We start from the raw sequence: 16,161 nt of genomic DNA, 5'->3' as shown, positions 1-16,161 counted from the left end.
TTATTTCTCAAGACAAGCCAATAATTTAGGCATCAATGACAAATCCAGACTAGGAGGCTCCAGGTAAAATGACTTGCGTGAGACGATTCACTGAGTTGATGGCAGAGCTGAACCAATAATGTATTTATGTCATTAACACAATATTTACTCAGTTTCATGAACTGAAAAAATGTGGGAAGAATACAGGATTAAATAATATGTAGTCCACCAAATTCACCTAACTGGAGTATGTCTCACTTACATTTCTATTTCCTTTCTTTTCAGGTTGGGTGCAGCAGGGAAAGCCATAATCCAGTCCAAGACACCAATACCATCAGCTGCCAATGCCTTCTGGTTCCCTTTATGCCCTGCCTCTCAACTGTGTGCTCCAGGGGACGTGGGCACTTGGAGGACCCCGTATGCAGAAGCACTGGCCTGACCTCCACAGTCGGATCACTTACCATCCTACAGGGGAATTCTCAATGAAAAGGAAATGGCAGGGGACATTTAGATTTGGATATTTAGATTTATGGCTCTTCCCGGGATAAGTCTCTCCTGTAAAAATGAGTGCTTTGCATTCACTGCTTAGCCACCCGTAGGAGGAAGTTATTCTTATCCTATGTGTAGCAAACAAACATCAAAACAGTCAACCTTTCAAATATTGCTCTTTGTTAATCAGCAGGAAATGTGAATTACAACTCATGGACTAAACAGAATCTTAATTGCTCCCTTTAATCTTGCCTGCCAAGTTTCATTTTTTCATCTAGAAAATGTGAAAAAAAAAAAAAGCATGAGTTGAAAATAAGATGACTAATGTATGAATCAGATCATATGGACCAAAAAAGAGACTATGTGATCATATAATATAGTCAGATCTCTTCCAGGTCTGCTCTTAATATGATCTTTTGACCAATTTGGTATCTTCATTTTTGTTAATTGAAGGTAGTATAAATGTTATTGTCTTTCTTATGTATATACTAGAACTCACACAATATATATGTAATGTTAGCATTCTGTCAGAATATTTGGCTAAATGTTTTTATTTTGAGAAAAATTCAAGTTTGTGTAGTAAGATGGATCTATAAATCACCATATTGTTAAAGGGACTATTTCCCTACCTTGCTTAGGGGAGATAATCTAAAGGGAACTAACAATGCTTAAAATTGCATTATGCCTAAGACCAACTGCACAGGTATAAGAAATTATACAAAGCCTCTGGACTATGAACAATATAATCACTTAGAAAGTCTTACAGGGGTGACTTTAAATTAATAACATTTAGACACCATCAATAGTTCAAAGAGAATTAGAGCACAACCTTGATTTTTTTTTCATGGTTGGTCAACCTCTTGGCGTATGTGAGGTTGTAAAATGTCACATTAGAGAAAAGAATGCTGCCAGTAAAGAAGATCCCAGTAAAGGTGCTTCTTCATGTTAGCACTGAATGTTGCGCAAAGAGGTCCTCAGTACTTGCGTTGATCTAGGTTAAAATAACATCTTCACATTACAAGGCATACTCTACCGTCTTAAATAGAAACTGTTTCTCCTTAACCTCAGTTTTCTTGCCTTTAAAATAGAATAATAACCCAGCACCGTGATGTTACAAGGATTTTAAAATATAACTTTAAGGACTTTGGAGTTTATCTCAGAATGCCTATGCTACTCAAAATGTTAAGCACTAGCCGCATGTCATATTTAAAATCACTTGTATGTGAAATCTTAAAAAAAAAAAAAAAAAGACACAAATGAACTTATTTACAAAACAGAGACAAACTCACAGACATAGAAAACAAACTTATGGTTACCAGGTGGGAAAGGGGGTGTAGATGGATAAATTGGGATTTGCAGATACTAACTATTGTATATAAAATAGATAAACAACAGGTCCTCCTGTACAACACAGGGAACTATATTCAATTTCTTGTAGTAACCTATAATGAAAAAGAATATGAAAAGAGATGTATATGTATAAATTAATCACTATGTTGTACACCAGAAATTAACACAACACTGTAAATCAACTACACTTCAATAAAAATATTTTGTAGTAACCTATAATGAAAAAGAATATGGAAAAGAATATATATATGTGGGTATGTCTGTATAACTGAATCACCACGCTGTATACCAGAGACCAGCACAGAAATGTAAATAGACTATACTTCAATAAAAAAGGATCAAAAATAAATTAAAATTAACTTATATTAAATAAAATTAAATATTCGGTTTGCAGTTGTGATACTCACATTTGAAATCTTCAGTAGGCTGGGGGCTACCATAATGTGCAGCAGAGAGACTTTCCATTACCACGGTAAGTTCTATGTGGTAGTGCTGGTATAGGTTCTTGAAATTTAGACACAAGTGCTTGGTGTTAGGCATGGGCATGACATCCAGTTTGCATTTTAGATAATTTATGTAGAAGGAAATGTGAAGAATGGATTGCTTGGTGGACGGAGAGTCTCTAGAAGCAGGGAGACCCAGGTGGTTCCTGCACCTGGGTTTCTGAGTCCCACTGCTGGAAGACTTCCTTGACTTCCCCAGTCTGAAATAAGTCCCCCTTTTCTGTGCCCCCATGGCTGATTACATTTTTCCAAATGCAATAGCCCAGTCTATGTGTTCTTACGATGTGACATTAACAATCATCCACTGTGAGGTGAGGTCTGGAATTTGGAACACCTGGGCAGCTGGGCTATAGTGAGGTGGTACTGCATGCCTTCTGAGATAGGGCCATAAATGGTGATCGGCCTTCACCTGGCTCTCTCTAGGATGCTGAGGTGCCTCTTAGGAGGCTTGAGCTGATATAGAAGAAGTTTGCCTTTCCTTAAGTGGCCATGCTGGAGAGATTATGTGCAGAGACCTCACAGAAATAAGGAGAGATGACTTGTTCCAGTGCCCAGCTGCCTGAGTGTTCCTAGACCAGACAACTTTGGATGATTCCAGTCCCTAGATAATGCTGAGTGGAGCCAGAGAGCGGTCATGAGCAAACCCTGCCCAGACTGTACTTTCATCAGCTAAGTAAATATTTGAATCCACTAAGTTCAGGACTGGTTTGTTATGCAGCTCTAGTAACTGTAACAGCACTCATACTATATTGTGTTATTTAATTACTAATTAGGCTTTATTTGATCACCATAATCAGTCTTTAACTATTTCTTTACGTAGACAACTCCCATATGTTATCCTTGAAATCAAGAGTTAATTTTGTATCTCCAATGCCATGACAAGTGCCTAGCATTTAGCACAGGATAATCACAGATCTCCTTTAAGTATATCCTTATAGAGACAGAGTCAACGCGAAGAAGTTCTGCCTTGGCTATCATTACAGGGTCTTAGTTACAAGGGTAAGGAAGAGCAAGTTATAAATAACATAATTTATCTTCTGGGTAGATATATCCTTAAGGATGATAAGAGAACTTATCGTAACAGCTAAAGTTTTGAATTGTTATGTTTTTGTCTTCCACAAGTCTCTTCTTGTATTTATGTTTCTATATTTCTAATACATAGGATAATTCACCTATTACAAGATGAACATAGAGATGTCATGAATTTTACCACTAAGCATACTGTAGAAGAAAACACACACACACACACACATATATATATGTATATATCATGTCTATTGGATAAATTAGATTAAATTAGCTAAAAAAATAGGAAATAATGGACCTTCCATAGCCCTGAGATTCATTTTGTGATTCAACTATCTGATTATTCAGTGATTGAAACAACAAATCCAGCCCGCTAGTAATATTTCCTCTGCTTGTCTAATTTAAAGCCAACTTTCTTCCAACTAGGGTCTCAGTCATATTGGAAGTCAGCAGAACAACATTTGTACAATTGCAGGAGAGAGCAATTAAGGAAAAGCAATTCTTAATGGACTCTAAACTTATGACTTAGTGCTGGTGCCCTCTGAATATGATAGATGTTTAAATGTTTGCCCTTTTACCTATTGCATGCTTTAGGGTTTCCTGAGAGACCTCTTTGACCTGAAGAATGTGAGGTACACTCTGGTTCTCTTCTCTCCTTGTCCCACCCTTTGACCAGTCAGTATCAGCATCCAGGAGTAAACCTTTATCCCTGCTTACTGAGTGTGAGTGTTTATCAGCTTGACTAGGCTGTGGGGTGACTCGATATTTGGTTAGACATTATGGATGTTTCTGTGAGGGTGATACTGATTGAGGTTAAGCTTTGAGTCAGTAAACTAAGCAAAGCAGATTGTCCTCCCTGATGTGGGTGGGCCTCATCCAATCAGTTGAAGGTCTGAATATCACAAAATGGCCAACCTTTTCCCAAGTAAGAGATAATTATTCCTGCCTAATGTTTTTTGATTAGGACTTTGATTTTTTTCCTTTAATGAAAAAGAATATGAAAACGAATATATGTATGTATATGCATGACTGAGTCATTTTGCTGTATGCCAGAAATTGACACACTGTAACTGACTGTATTTCAATACAAAAAAGTGAAGACTTTTAAGCTAGAACAAAAATAATAAGTGGAATTTTCACATAATTATTTTATGATGAAGGATATTTTGGGCAAGATCCTAAAGTTAGGGAATAGTACAAGGTGTTAGGAGAATAGCTAGTCATTCATTCAACTGGGAGTACATGAAAAGGGGTGGAATATTTAAAAATGGTAAACTAAATCAGATCAATGGGTATTAAAGAGCATCTTATTAATCAGGGTAAGGAGTTGTACATTTTGTGTGTGAGGGATATGTGTGTGAGTGTGTGTGTTTGTGTATAGAATGGAAAGCCAATTAAGTTTTGGGAGGCTGAACACCATTATAATTAGAACTAATTTAAGAAGACTAATCTGACAGGAAATGTAGAATTAAGAGTGCCTGAAAGACTGGGTTGTATTCGTGTTTACTCAACTGTCCATAATATATTATTTAGTCTATTGCAAAGGGTTATATAGTAATTAAAAGACTATTTCAATATCACCAAAAGAGCATGTTTTGAAAAGTAATTCACAAGCTAGTTATTTGTAAACTAATTTGTAAATTAGCTTTTCTTATATGTAAGCATTATTTTAACAAACGTCAGAAACCCAGAAATGCCTCTTCCTTCCTTGTCCACCCCAGATAATAAAAAGAGAAATCCCATTCAACAAGGGATGATCAAGGTGCATCATTCCACTGATGTCCAAGTATGAGTCTGCTGAAGTGACTCACGTCTCTTCCTCATTATTATGCACACGCCCATCATTTAGGCTGTTGTATGCTTGATGGAAGAGAATGAACTTCCCAGGTAATATTTTGTGTGTGGAAATTTATCAGTGGGTAAGGAAAATTTAAATCCTATAGATAGTTTGGTAAGCAGAGATTTAATATGGGCAAATAGAAACTTAAATAATTAATAGGAAGGCTGAGAGAACAAAGGAGAACAAGGGAGTTTTCAGGAAATCTGATAACGCAGAGAGTTCAGGGATGCCATCCCACAGATTGCACCTGCCTGAAGTGCAGAAGAGATGATTTTCAAATTGTTTGGGAGCTGCTGAAAGTCAACAATAATTTCTGCTACCTACCAAGAGTAGCTTCCAGTAAATAATGTTTCCTCTGGTTCTGCCTGGCTTAGCCTGCTTGGACTGCTGTAACAAAATGCCATAGATTGGATGCCTTAAACTACAGACATTTATTCTCATAGTTCTGGGGGCTGGGAAATTCAAGATCAAGATTCTGGCTGATTCAGTGCCTCCTGAGAGCCCTTGTCTGACTTGCCTTGTCTCTAGTCCTCATATTCAGAGAGAAATCAATCTCCCTGCATCTTATAAATCCACTGATCCCATAATGAAAGCCACACCCTCATGACCTTATTTAACCCGAATTATCTTTCAAAGTTCTCATCTACATAAGGTAGTTAAAATAACTAGAAGATCTGACCAAGAAAGAGGACGTAACTAAGGAATTTAAGAAGGAAATGGTACAAAAGAGGAAAATTAGGAGTATTTGGTGTTAGAACAGCCAATGAAGAAATGTATTTCCAGAAGGAACAAGGGTCTAATGTGTGGGACAGTGCTCAAAGATCTGTTCAGATAAAAAGAGAGAACTGAAAATCCTTGTGATGTTGACACGTGGAAAGTGAATGAGTGGTATCAACAGGAGTCAGACTAAGGTAGGTTGCAAGCAAAAGGAAGATACGGATGTGGAGAAAGCAAGTGGTGATTGTCTTAGGAAATAATGTGGAAGGGATCGGAGAAATAGCTGGAAAGCTTGGAAGAAAGGGGAGTTTTAAATAGTCATCGAATGTTTATATGTGACAATTATGATACACAAGACAGGAAGAAACAAATGATTAGGACAGACCAGAAATAAAAATCTTGTGCAGTGAAATTGGACTCTTTAAGCCTCTCTATATTATACATGTAGGCATATAGGGCACTTAACTTCAATCATCATTTGATATGTCTCTTGCCTCCTTCCCATTCCTGTGATGGTTGATTATCAGATTAAACCCCTAAAAATCCTTCATTTTGGTCCACCCGGTCCCCTCAATTCCACCAGCTCTGATGCCTTCGCGTGGTAATTGAGGTACATTTTTGGTGTTGCTGGGATCCTTGAAGTCCCAGAGTCCTAACCCAACCTCCCACACCTAAAATAGCTTATCTCCACTCCAAGGGGATATTTTTAGTTTGGTATAAATTACTCTTTTTTTTTAAATATTTCTTTTCTAGTCATTTCCTTCTATGTTTCTCAGAATCAGTTTTACTAGGCTTTGGACACAAATTGAATCATAATCTCCTCAATGGCTTTAAACATTTGTAAACAAAATCCAGAAAGACAAGTGCCTACAGGTACCTCTGCAATCTGCCAAGTCATAAATCTTCCCTCAGGCACAAAAAAGACAATTGCCTAAATAGGGAAGAGAGACACTTAAAAAAAATATATTTAGAGGAAAACAAAATGAAGTAAAACAACTCTCTCATATCTCACAGTGTGTTCTAATAAATAGAAAGATACAGATGACATAGATATAGTTATACAGAGACACTTTCAGGACCACAAGCCAGGTCAGCAAAATCTGCCCTTGAAGCTATTTGACCTAACAGTTTTCTGCCTTTTACAGATACTTTTTTCCCTTCACTGATGAACTTACTGAGTCTCTAAGACTCCAAATTATACTCACAATAGCTCCCTTCTTCACCTGTGAGAAAAAAACCCAGAACTAGGAAGAGTGCAGATTGAATGGTTCAAAGGCTTATTTTTATTGAAGTGTGTAACATAAAAATCTTAAAATTAAGTGGTGTTTTCTAACAAATGATTCAATATCAACTAAAGAAAAAAAACGTTTTCAGCAAATTAAATACAAAACAAAAATGTTTCATCATTTATTCATTTGATCTTTAAGTGCCTACACTTTACAGGGAGTGCACTGTGCTAGAAATGTAGTCATTTTGGACTTAAATTATTCTTAAAGAGCCCAGTTACTGGATGTTTCACTTCATGCCAGAACCACCTAGTGGTGCAAGCTTCTGCATCCAGTTTGTGGAACTCTGATTTGCTAACTTACTCTCGAATGTTTATTAAACATAGGGTCATTTAATTAAATTGAAATAAAACATTTAATTAAATGCCATTAATCCATACTTGCACTTTGGGGTGATTTTATTCCAAAGGGCAAATTTTTCTAAGTACAAAAGTTAGTAAGTATATAAGTAATATAAACAAAACACTGACCTTTGTCCCTTGGAATCTGTGCCTGCTGGTTTGGTTAGGATCTATGCCAGTGTTTTGATTCAAGTCTAGAACTTTATTTTGCCCTCAAATAAACTAACATTCTGGCTATGTAGTTTACATTCACAATAGTACAGAATGAGACAGAGCATAACCCAATAACAGTGGCAAACCCTTAAGTCACGTGTCAATTTTTCTTCCTTTCTTAGGTCATGTTGGAATTTATCCTTTAGGTTTCCTCCTCATTGTCCTTTATGAAAAGGACATAGTGTAATGTTGTTTTCATATCCACATTTTTGCAGCAAAGCATCTCACACAAAATAACAAAACATCTTTTACAAGTATAATGAACAATTTCTTGTTTCTTACCCCGAATGTGGCTCTATGACAGAAGGTTTAGACACACACACGTACAGAAATAGCTATACACATTAGACGGGGGATTTTTTTTCATCAGAAGAAAAATCATTAGTTTAAGAAATGAAAAATGCATTTAAATGAAAGTGTTTTCATTTCCTTTTGTTTTAATTGTGAAAATAGTTTTGACTAGCAAATAGTCCAGTTAGAAGGGTCAATATTCACCTGTCCCACCAAACTGCCTTTTAAATACAGGGTATGATGTAAATTTACCGCCTAAGTGGAAACAACACTGACTGCACTGTCTTATAATCATCGTTAAAGACTAACCTTTGAGCTATATTCTGTCACATAAATACCCTGCTCCTTGTAAATTATTTGACTATCTAGGGTCAAAAACAGAGAGAAGTCCAATGTCAATGCTTGATCAACTGCATTTCCAGTGACAATCTTTGACTTTTTTTTCTTTTTACAGCAAGTTATTAAGGTACCTGTACAATATATCTCACAGAGTCCTTGTGTTCACTGATCCCTCAGACACAGCACCAGGTGTCTTCTGGTATGCAACACAGTTCATATCACCATTTTTAAGGAAAGAGGCAGAAACAAGGATATTTTCAACAGTAAATTTACTTACTATCAAAAATAAGCTATTTGGATTTTTCTTTAATGCAGTTAAGGTTGTTATAACTGAAACTTCCATGCATCATCTTGATACCTTAAGGACATCTCAGTTTGAATCAGAAATACAGGTGGATGTGGGCTTCACAGAAAAAAGATACAACTTTCTAATTATAATGGGACTTTAACTAGATTATCAGTTCCCCAAGATCTCAGAAATCAGCTTAATTTTTGTTAAGAATTGAGAAGGAACTAAAGATTTAAGAAATGCTGGATCAATTAACAAAAATTTGTCTAATTCCATTGAATTTCATGAGGTGCAGAGTTAGAAAAGGTGGGGAAAAGAATAATGAAGGAAATTAAACTAATTGATCACTTTCTAAATTCTACATTCACATATACTATATCTCTTAATAAAAAAAACAAAGTACCCTAGATATTACTATTTTGCATATGAAATTTTACCATAATTGTAGTAGACACTGTTGGTGCCCTGTCCCTTATCTTCCAGTCCTTACCACCTCATTGCAACTTAACTGCTAACTTCTAGCTCTAGCATTTCTTTTAAGACTTTCTCTTGATTCTGGACCTTGCTTGCCACATGCTCAAGATACCAATCATAATCTCTCCAATGGTTTTAAGCTTTGGTAAACAAAATTCATAAAGGCAATTGTCTGCAAGAACCTCTGCCTTCTTTGGAATAAATCTTCCCTAAGGAAAGAAAGCAGAGAGCTTTATTAACATCGCTACCTCCCACCCCAACCACCTCCCACCAGTGACTTAGGAAAGTTGGTTTATAAATTCTTGAGTTCTCTCATGCTTCAGATGAGATAAATCTCAGCCAAGTGTTCTTTGCTTTGCTTCTGGAAGTTTCCCAGCAGGATTAATCTCCAGGTGCCCACAGAGGTAGCTGACTTGGTAACATACCCTTTTGTGGCTGCCTTTTCTTGTCTCATTTTCCACTCCCCTATCAGAGTTCTCCTTCATACCCCAAATGAATCCCTTCACTTGAATATTTATTTCTGAAGATATCCAAACAAAAACACTATTTTTAAAATCTAATAACCTATTTTCTTACAAACACTTTTTGCACCAGCACTAGATAAGGACAAATTTAAGCATAATTACTCCACTCCTTCCACAACAACAGAAGGAAGGAGAGAAGAGTAGGTCAAGACTAAAAGCTAAGAATATTTTCTCTTCTTTGTGCAAATAAATCAGCAGGTGATGAGTCAGAACAAAATATTCTTCTAAGATATTTCATTTGGTGTGACTTGGAGTAGTTTAATTTCTCATTGATCTGTTGTTGCTGTTATTTGTTTTAATGACATATGGATTGGAAATCTAGATTTTCAATCCAGGATAACAGATAATTCAACTAGGAGTCTGTTCTTTCTTTCATCTCATTATGAAATATTTATAACTACTAATTTTTGTGTTCTAAGCCCCAGGTCTTGACATAAAGTCTTAGTGTTATATGTCACTTTCTCAGGGGAACTGTATCTATATGAGAATATATATTTTCTTAACAAAAATTCTTTTTTTTTGGTCATCAGCATTGTGTATTTAAACAGGTTAGCCTATATTTGTTAATTATGGCTTAGAAATGACTGAAGAAACAGCCTAAGATAATGATGATCTTTGTCATGTGCAAGAGATTATGGCATTGCATTTCCCACCAGTGGAGGCATCTCTCAAGGTCATGCTGGGCTGGATTTTATACCACATTCAAGCAGAAACAGTAAGCAACAGAGGGGTAAGAGCTCAAGTTCAATGTCGAGACAAAATTCGTCTTAATCTTTATTCTGCCTGATATGAGCTGTGTATCTTGGACAAGTTATTTAATGTATTTGTTCTTCAGTTCCTTCATCATTAAAACAAAAAGATTAAATGTTGTACAACAAGTATTAAATTAAACACTGCAGTAAAATACTTAGCACCATGGCCAGGATTAGCATTGTCCAGTAAGAGTGAGTTAGCTTCACCACTGCTACAACTAAGAATAATAAAATGACAACAATGAGCATTTTCTTGTTAACAGTTAAAGCACAGGCGATGATCAAATGCACTAGAATCCCACATGGCAAACACATACTTTCCAAAATCTTGAGTGTTGAGGTACACGGATGGCAGAGGAACAAGAACGTCTCATATTTAAGCAGTTTAGTTTCCCTGGCCTCATCTATATGAAAATGCCGCATAGTAATTAATCCATCCAAGCTTTCAATCAACTTCTATGAAGATCCCAAATAAAGCATTTTTTTCCCCTCAAGTTTGAATGGCCTTGCATATGTTTGCTAATTTAAGTATGGGTAGCAAATGTTCAAAACAATGGAGTCCTTGCCATTATTTTGATAACAGATACAAACACAAAGAGACTTTTGACAAAAGCCTCCCTCCCCTGCTTCTTCAACAAGCGTCAACTCGGGAAAACCTTTTTATTTTAGCATTAATTTGATGCTTTCCAGACACAGTGAGCACAGAAAATGAAAGTCCTTTTAATTATTCCTACCCTCAATGCCCAAACACAATAAAAAAATATAGTGGCAGAGGGAATTAAGCACCAGAAAAATGATTACTTGAAGACAACATCGACTTTTATTTGCTTATTCCCAAATTGTCTGTATTGAGCAAAAAACTCAATAGCATAAAGCATTCAGTGGAACCTTTCATAAAAGACTCACGTGCTTCGGGGATTGTTGGCCTCATTAATAAGTGACAACCAGACATACTTTTATGTTGTAGCTACCTTTCTGAGACCTACCTTGCTCTCAGGGTATGTGTGTTGAATTACTTACAGGGACTTACACATCAGGGAACTCAACATGGTGTCCACTAGATTTATAGTAAACTGGATGGTAATGATTGCTTAAATATTTGTCAGCATTTTTAAAAATGGAGTCCCTTCTACTATGTTGTTTTTCAATAATATGTGAGTTCCGGCATCTTTTATAACCTCCATCTTTATAATGAGGGGGAATTACAGGTTCATTTGAGTATACTCTTATGAACCAGGGACTACAGTGTGGAATTATGAGTTATAAAAGGGATGAATTGTTTAAATGATTGCTTGGTGTCACATTAACAAGAAAAATGCATATTATTTAGTTTATTTGAATAAGCTCCTTCAACCTTAAAAATAAAAGAAAAGCCCTCACTTCACCTTGCTTTCTGTTCTGTATATTATGTTATTTAAAATTTTCCTTCATGGTAAAATTTGTGAAAAAAGAAATTCATGTTTGTTTTTTCAACTTCTCTGTAATCTTACCAATCACAGCTGGATTGGAAATCTAGTAGAAAAACTTCAGATCTTCTGTTACTTGACCTCTGTGCAGCATTAACCCTACTAGCCATTTTCTCCTTGATCTCTCCCCCTGTTCTTTGTGATCTTATTTTCTTGACATTCTTTTTGACCTTTATTTCATGCCTCTTTATTTGTTCTTTGCATTGATGGCCCAATTAAATCAATGGATCTCAAGCTTCATTATCCATCGGATCACTTTTAATGCTTATTTAAAGAAATTTAAATGGTAAACTCTAGATCTCGAATCCATCACCAAAATAGATGTGAGGAAAGTTACAGGGACCCAAATCTTGGGAAAAAAAAATAGCAAGGATGATTCTGATGCGTTGCTTTCATTGTAAGGTCACTATTGTATCGACTGACATTATCTGCTCTCAGGTATGATTTGATGCTGTGCATCAATGCTTCTCAAGTCTATTGTTTCTAAACTTTCAGATGGAGATTTCCAACTGTTAACAGATAACTTTACATGACTATCCCACAGGTACCTCAACAAAACATGCCTGACAGTAAGTACATCATTTTTTTACTCCTCAAATCTGTGTATCCTCTTGTGGGACTTCTTTCTGTTGGCTGCATCATCACACATCATTGGAACAACATATCTCGAGGATTATCCTTGTTTTTTCATTCTTGTCCTAAGCACCATACTCCATCCATACTCATTCCCCTCACAATCAACTAATTATTAGTAAATCTTTAGTCAGAGAAAGGAGGAAGAATTAAAATAGGATTAACAAATAGAATGTATGATCTCAATGCAGTCTCAAAATTCTGAATTTCTTTTATTGTAAGACCCAGTCTGTGGGAATTTTTGTTCCATTCATTCAACGATCAGAGGATTGTATTTTCTATTTTTAAGCCAAGTCAATATTTTATTTAATAGAATAACTTTTAAAACTTAAAATAAGATAAAATTTTTAATATTCCTTATTTATGTGAAATAATGTCTACAGAAGGCTTAACTGTTTCTTTCTTTGAGGGAGGAAAGCTAGAAATTATCTTGGGCATCACGTTATTGTATTAGAGAAAAATTATTTTAAATAATTGATTTTTATTCATGAAAATAATTATTTGTCAAAGAAACTGATTTTTCTTACGCACTCAGTTACAAAAAGTATTGTCCATAATTTGCACAAATACATTTTTTCTGTGCTAATATTTTGATTTTGATAATAAAATTTATTAAGAAATTTAAAGAAAATATATGAAATATTTTGTCTTCAGAGAATCTATTATATGATTAGGTACATAAAAACCTAGTTAAATTCTGCAATAAATATTTAGCAACTAATAAATGAAATAAATATTTTCTATGTCTAAAGACTTGACTTACAATGGAGTAGAAAAAAATCAGTATAACCACATATACGAGATTTAATTTCATAATAATTTTTAATTTAATAATATTTTTCCTTGTTGATACCATAAAATTGCCTTCTATTCCTTTTTATAGTGTTAATAATATCCTGATGTTGAGTTAAATAATGGTTTGAAGTAAAGATTATTTATTCAGAGTTAGAGTTTTTTTCAAAAAATTTCTTTATAGAGATTATTGTTTTCTTCTTTTGAAAAATGTGGAAACGTGGTCAAGAGCAATTGGTATTTTCTGTAGTCAACTGGATCTTTTATACCTCAGTCGAGTGTCCAATTTATGAAAATGTTTTCCAGTGTTTATCAAAAGCACCTTGTACTTATCCCAGTGCCAGAGAAAATAAAATGGTAATGGGATCATTTTCGTGTAAATGGAGTAGCCGCCATGCCATCTGCTGCACGTGTCTGAAATGCAGACAGTACTGCCTGGTGCTAGCCTCTTGAGTCACAACACAAAGTCCATTCTCCTGCCAGAAGGAAAGAAGTAATTTATGTATAGATTTTTTGGACAAGTTCAGTAATTTTATTAACCTTTACTATTTAATTTTCAGAAATATTCATCTTTGATTTGGCGATGAAATGAATATAAATATTAATGTTTCTTCTATCAGTGCCCCTTTAAGACATTAGAATTAGAGTTGTGTTTTGTCTTGATTAAAAAAGATTTAAGGCCAGACTCTTAGAGCTACAATTATTAAGTTAGGTCATTTCAACCAGTATTTTTTTCCTATGCTCTCTTTTCTGTTAGGACAGCTCGTTTTCTTATTGTAAGTGTGGGCCTCGTTTTTGGCGCCGATGTTCATGACCTAATATTAGCTTAAACCAGCATTTTTACCTAGGGTTGAGTCCTCAGTTTACATTGTACTTTTTTGGTTGTACAATGTTGGTTTCTTTGTTCTGTATATCTCAGAAAGAGACTCAGATAAATTCTTCAGGACTAATGAATTGTTAGTGTGAATATATGTGTGTGTGTGTGTGTGTGTGTGTAATTTTGTATTTTTTAGTGAAAATTAAAAAAAAAAAGGAGTATATTCTTTCGCCATGAGTAGTGCTATAACAAAGTATAGCTACCAGATTTTAGTGCCAGCATTTGCCTTCGTGTTTATAGTTGTAACATCACCAGATGAAACCAAATGATGTCTAGCATGATGTGTCAGTAGATGATTCACAATAATTTGAATATAAAAAAAAAACTGGGAGGATTGAATCATAACTTGGCACACTGTTAAACAGTTAAGTTGAATTCAAAAGAATATGCAAGGTAGCAAGGTCCAATTATGATTCATGATTCCAAGGTAAAAATAACCAAGTAAAAATAAGCAAACTATAAAATATACAAATTCCTCTGTCTAATATATCTGATATTGGTGATATAGCTTCCATAAAACAACATTATTTGTCAAAACATTAATGCTGTAAATTGAATTTTACTTTTTGTATCTTTTGATATTTTATTGATTAAATGAGTAGGTATTTAACATAAACTATATAACATCAGTCATGAGGTCAAACATTCTGATAGTTTCCTTAATTTCTATCAGGGGTTATTTTATCTTATCACATTTGTAAGATAAAACCTCCCCACATCTGGTATTTATACACATTACTAGTGGATCACATAACATACGCATATAAAATCCATGCTGCTGGTGCTCACCAGAGACAAAACAGTGTACACCTGTCAAAAGTTCTTTTTAACATAATACAGCAAAACCATTTGTAAAACACATATACTCTTTTCTATAAGTAGAATCATATCAAGAAATTTGTTGCATAAATTGTGTCTCCTAAGCTTACGACAGAGTAACCAGTTCTCAGCATTGCTGGGCACCCACATTGGCTGTTTAATTTATCACTGCAGACTGTCCTTTCACATTAAATGCACAACAATCCTACCATTTAAAACTGGGTCAGAGAAACTACATCTACATCGTCATTGCCCTGAAACATTAGATCAACTTTTAAGTCCTCCCCAATATTAACAGGGTTTTAGAATATACTTCATGGAATGTCTTCATGTATCATAGCTGCTCATATCAATGACAGAACAAGCTTTTCATTTTTCCTTTCATTACACTTCAGTATTCAGAGTGAAACAGTGCATATTTTTTATTTGTTTGTTTTTTTCTTTCTTTTTCCTTCTTCAGAGTTCTGAGATTGCTGACCGAGCCACAGAATAGCTGAGTACCACAGGTCAAAACTGCACCTTAAATATGTGAACAAGTGTCTAACTATTGCTGTAGGTTTTATGTAGATGTTCTTTATCAAGGGTGGAAATTCTCTATTTCTAGTTTGCTGAGTTTTTATCACGAATAGGTGTTGGATTTTGTCAGATGCTTTTTCTTTATCTATTGATATGATCATTTATTTTTCTTTAGTGTGTTGAGGTAAGGGATTGTGTTAATTAATTTTTGAATGTTTAATGAACCTTGTATACCTGGGCTAAATTCCACTTGATTGTGGTGTATAATTCTTTTTATCACTGTTGGATTTGATTTGCTAATATTCTGTTGAGAATTTTTGCATCTATGCAATAGATCAATGGAACAGGATAAAGAGTGGAGAAATAGACCCACATAAATGAAGGTAGATGATTTTTGACAGGGAGGCAAAGGCAATACAATGAAGCACAGATAATCTTTTCAATAAATGGTGTTAGAATAACTGGGCACCTACATACAAAAGGAAAAGAATCTAGAGGCAGACCATTCACAAAATTAACTGAAAACAGTTTATAAACATAAATGTTAATAAAAAGCAAAACTAAAACGCCTAGAAGATAACATATGAGAAAATTTAGGTTACCTTGGGTATAGTGATGTCTTTCCAGATACAATACCACAGGCAC

The sequence above is a fragment of the Camelus ferus genome, chromosome 10 (assembly GCF_009834535.1).
Source record: "Camelus ferus isolate YT-003-E chromosome 10, BCGSAC_Cfer_1.0, whole genome shotgun sequence".
NCBI classification, from domain to species: Eukaryota; Metazoa; Chordata; class Mammalia; order Artiodactyla; family Camelidae; genus Camelus; species Camelus ferus.
This window is presented reverse-complemented; position numbering follows the sequence as displayed.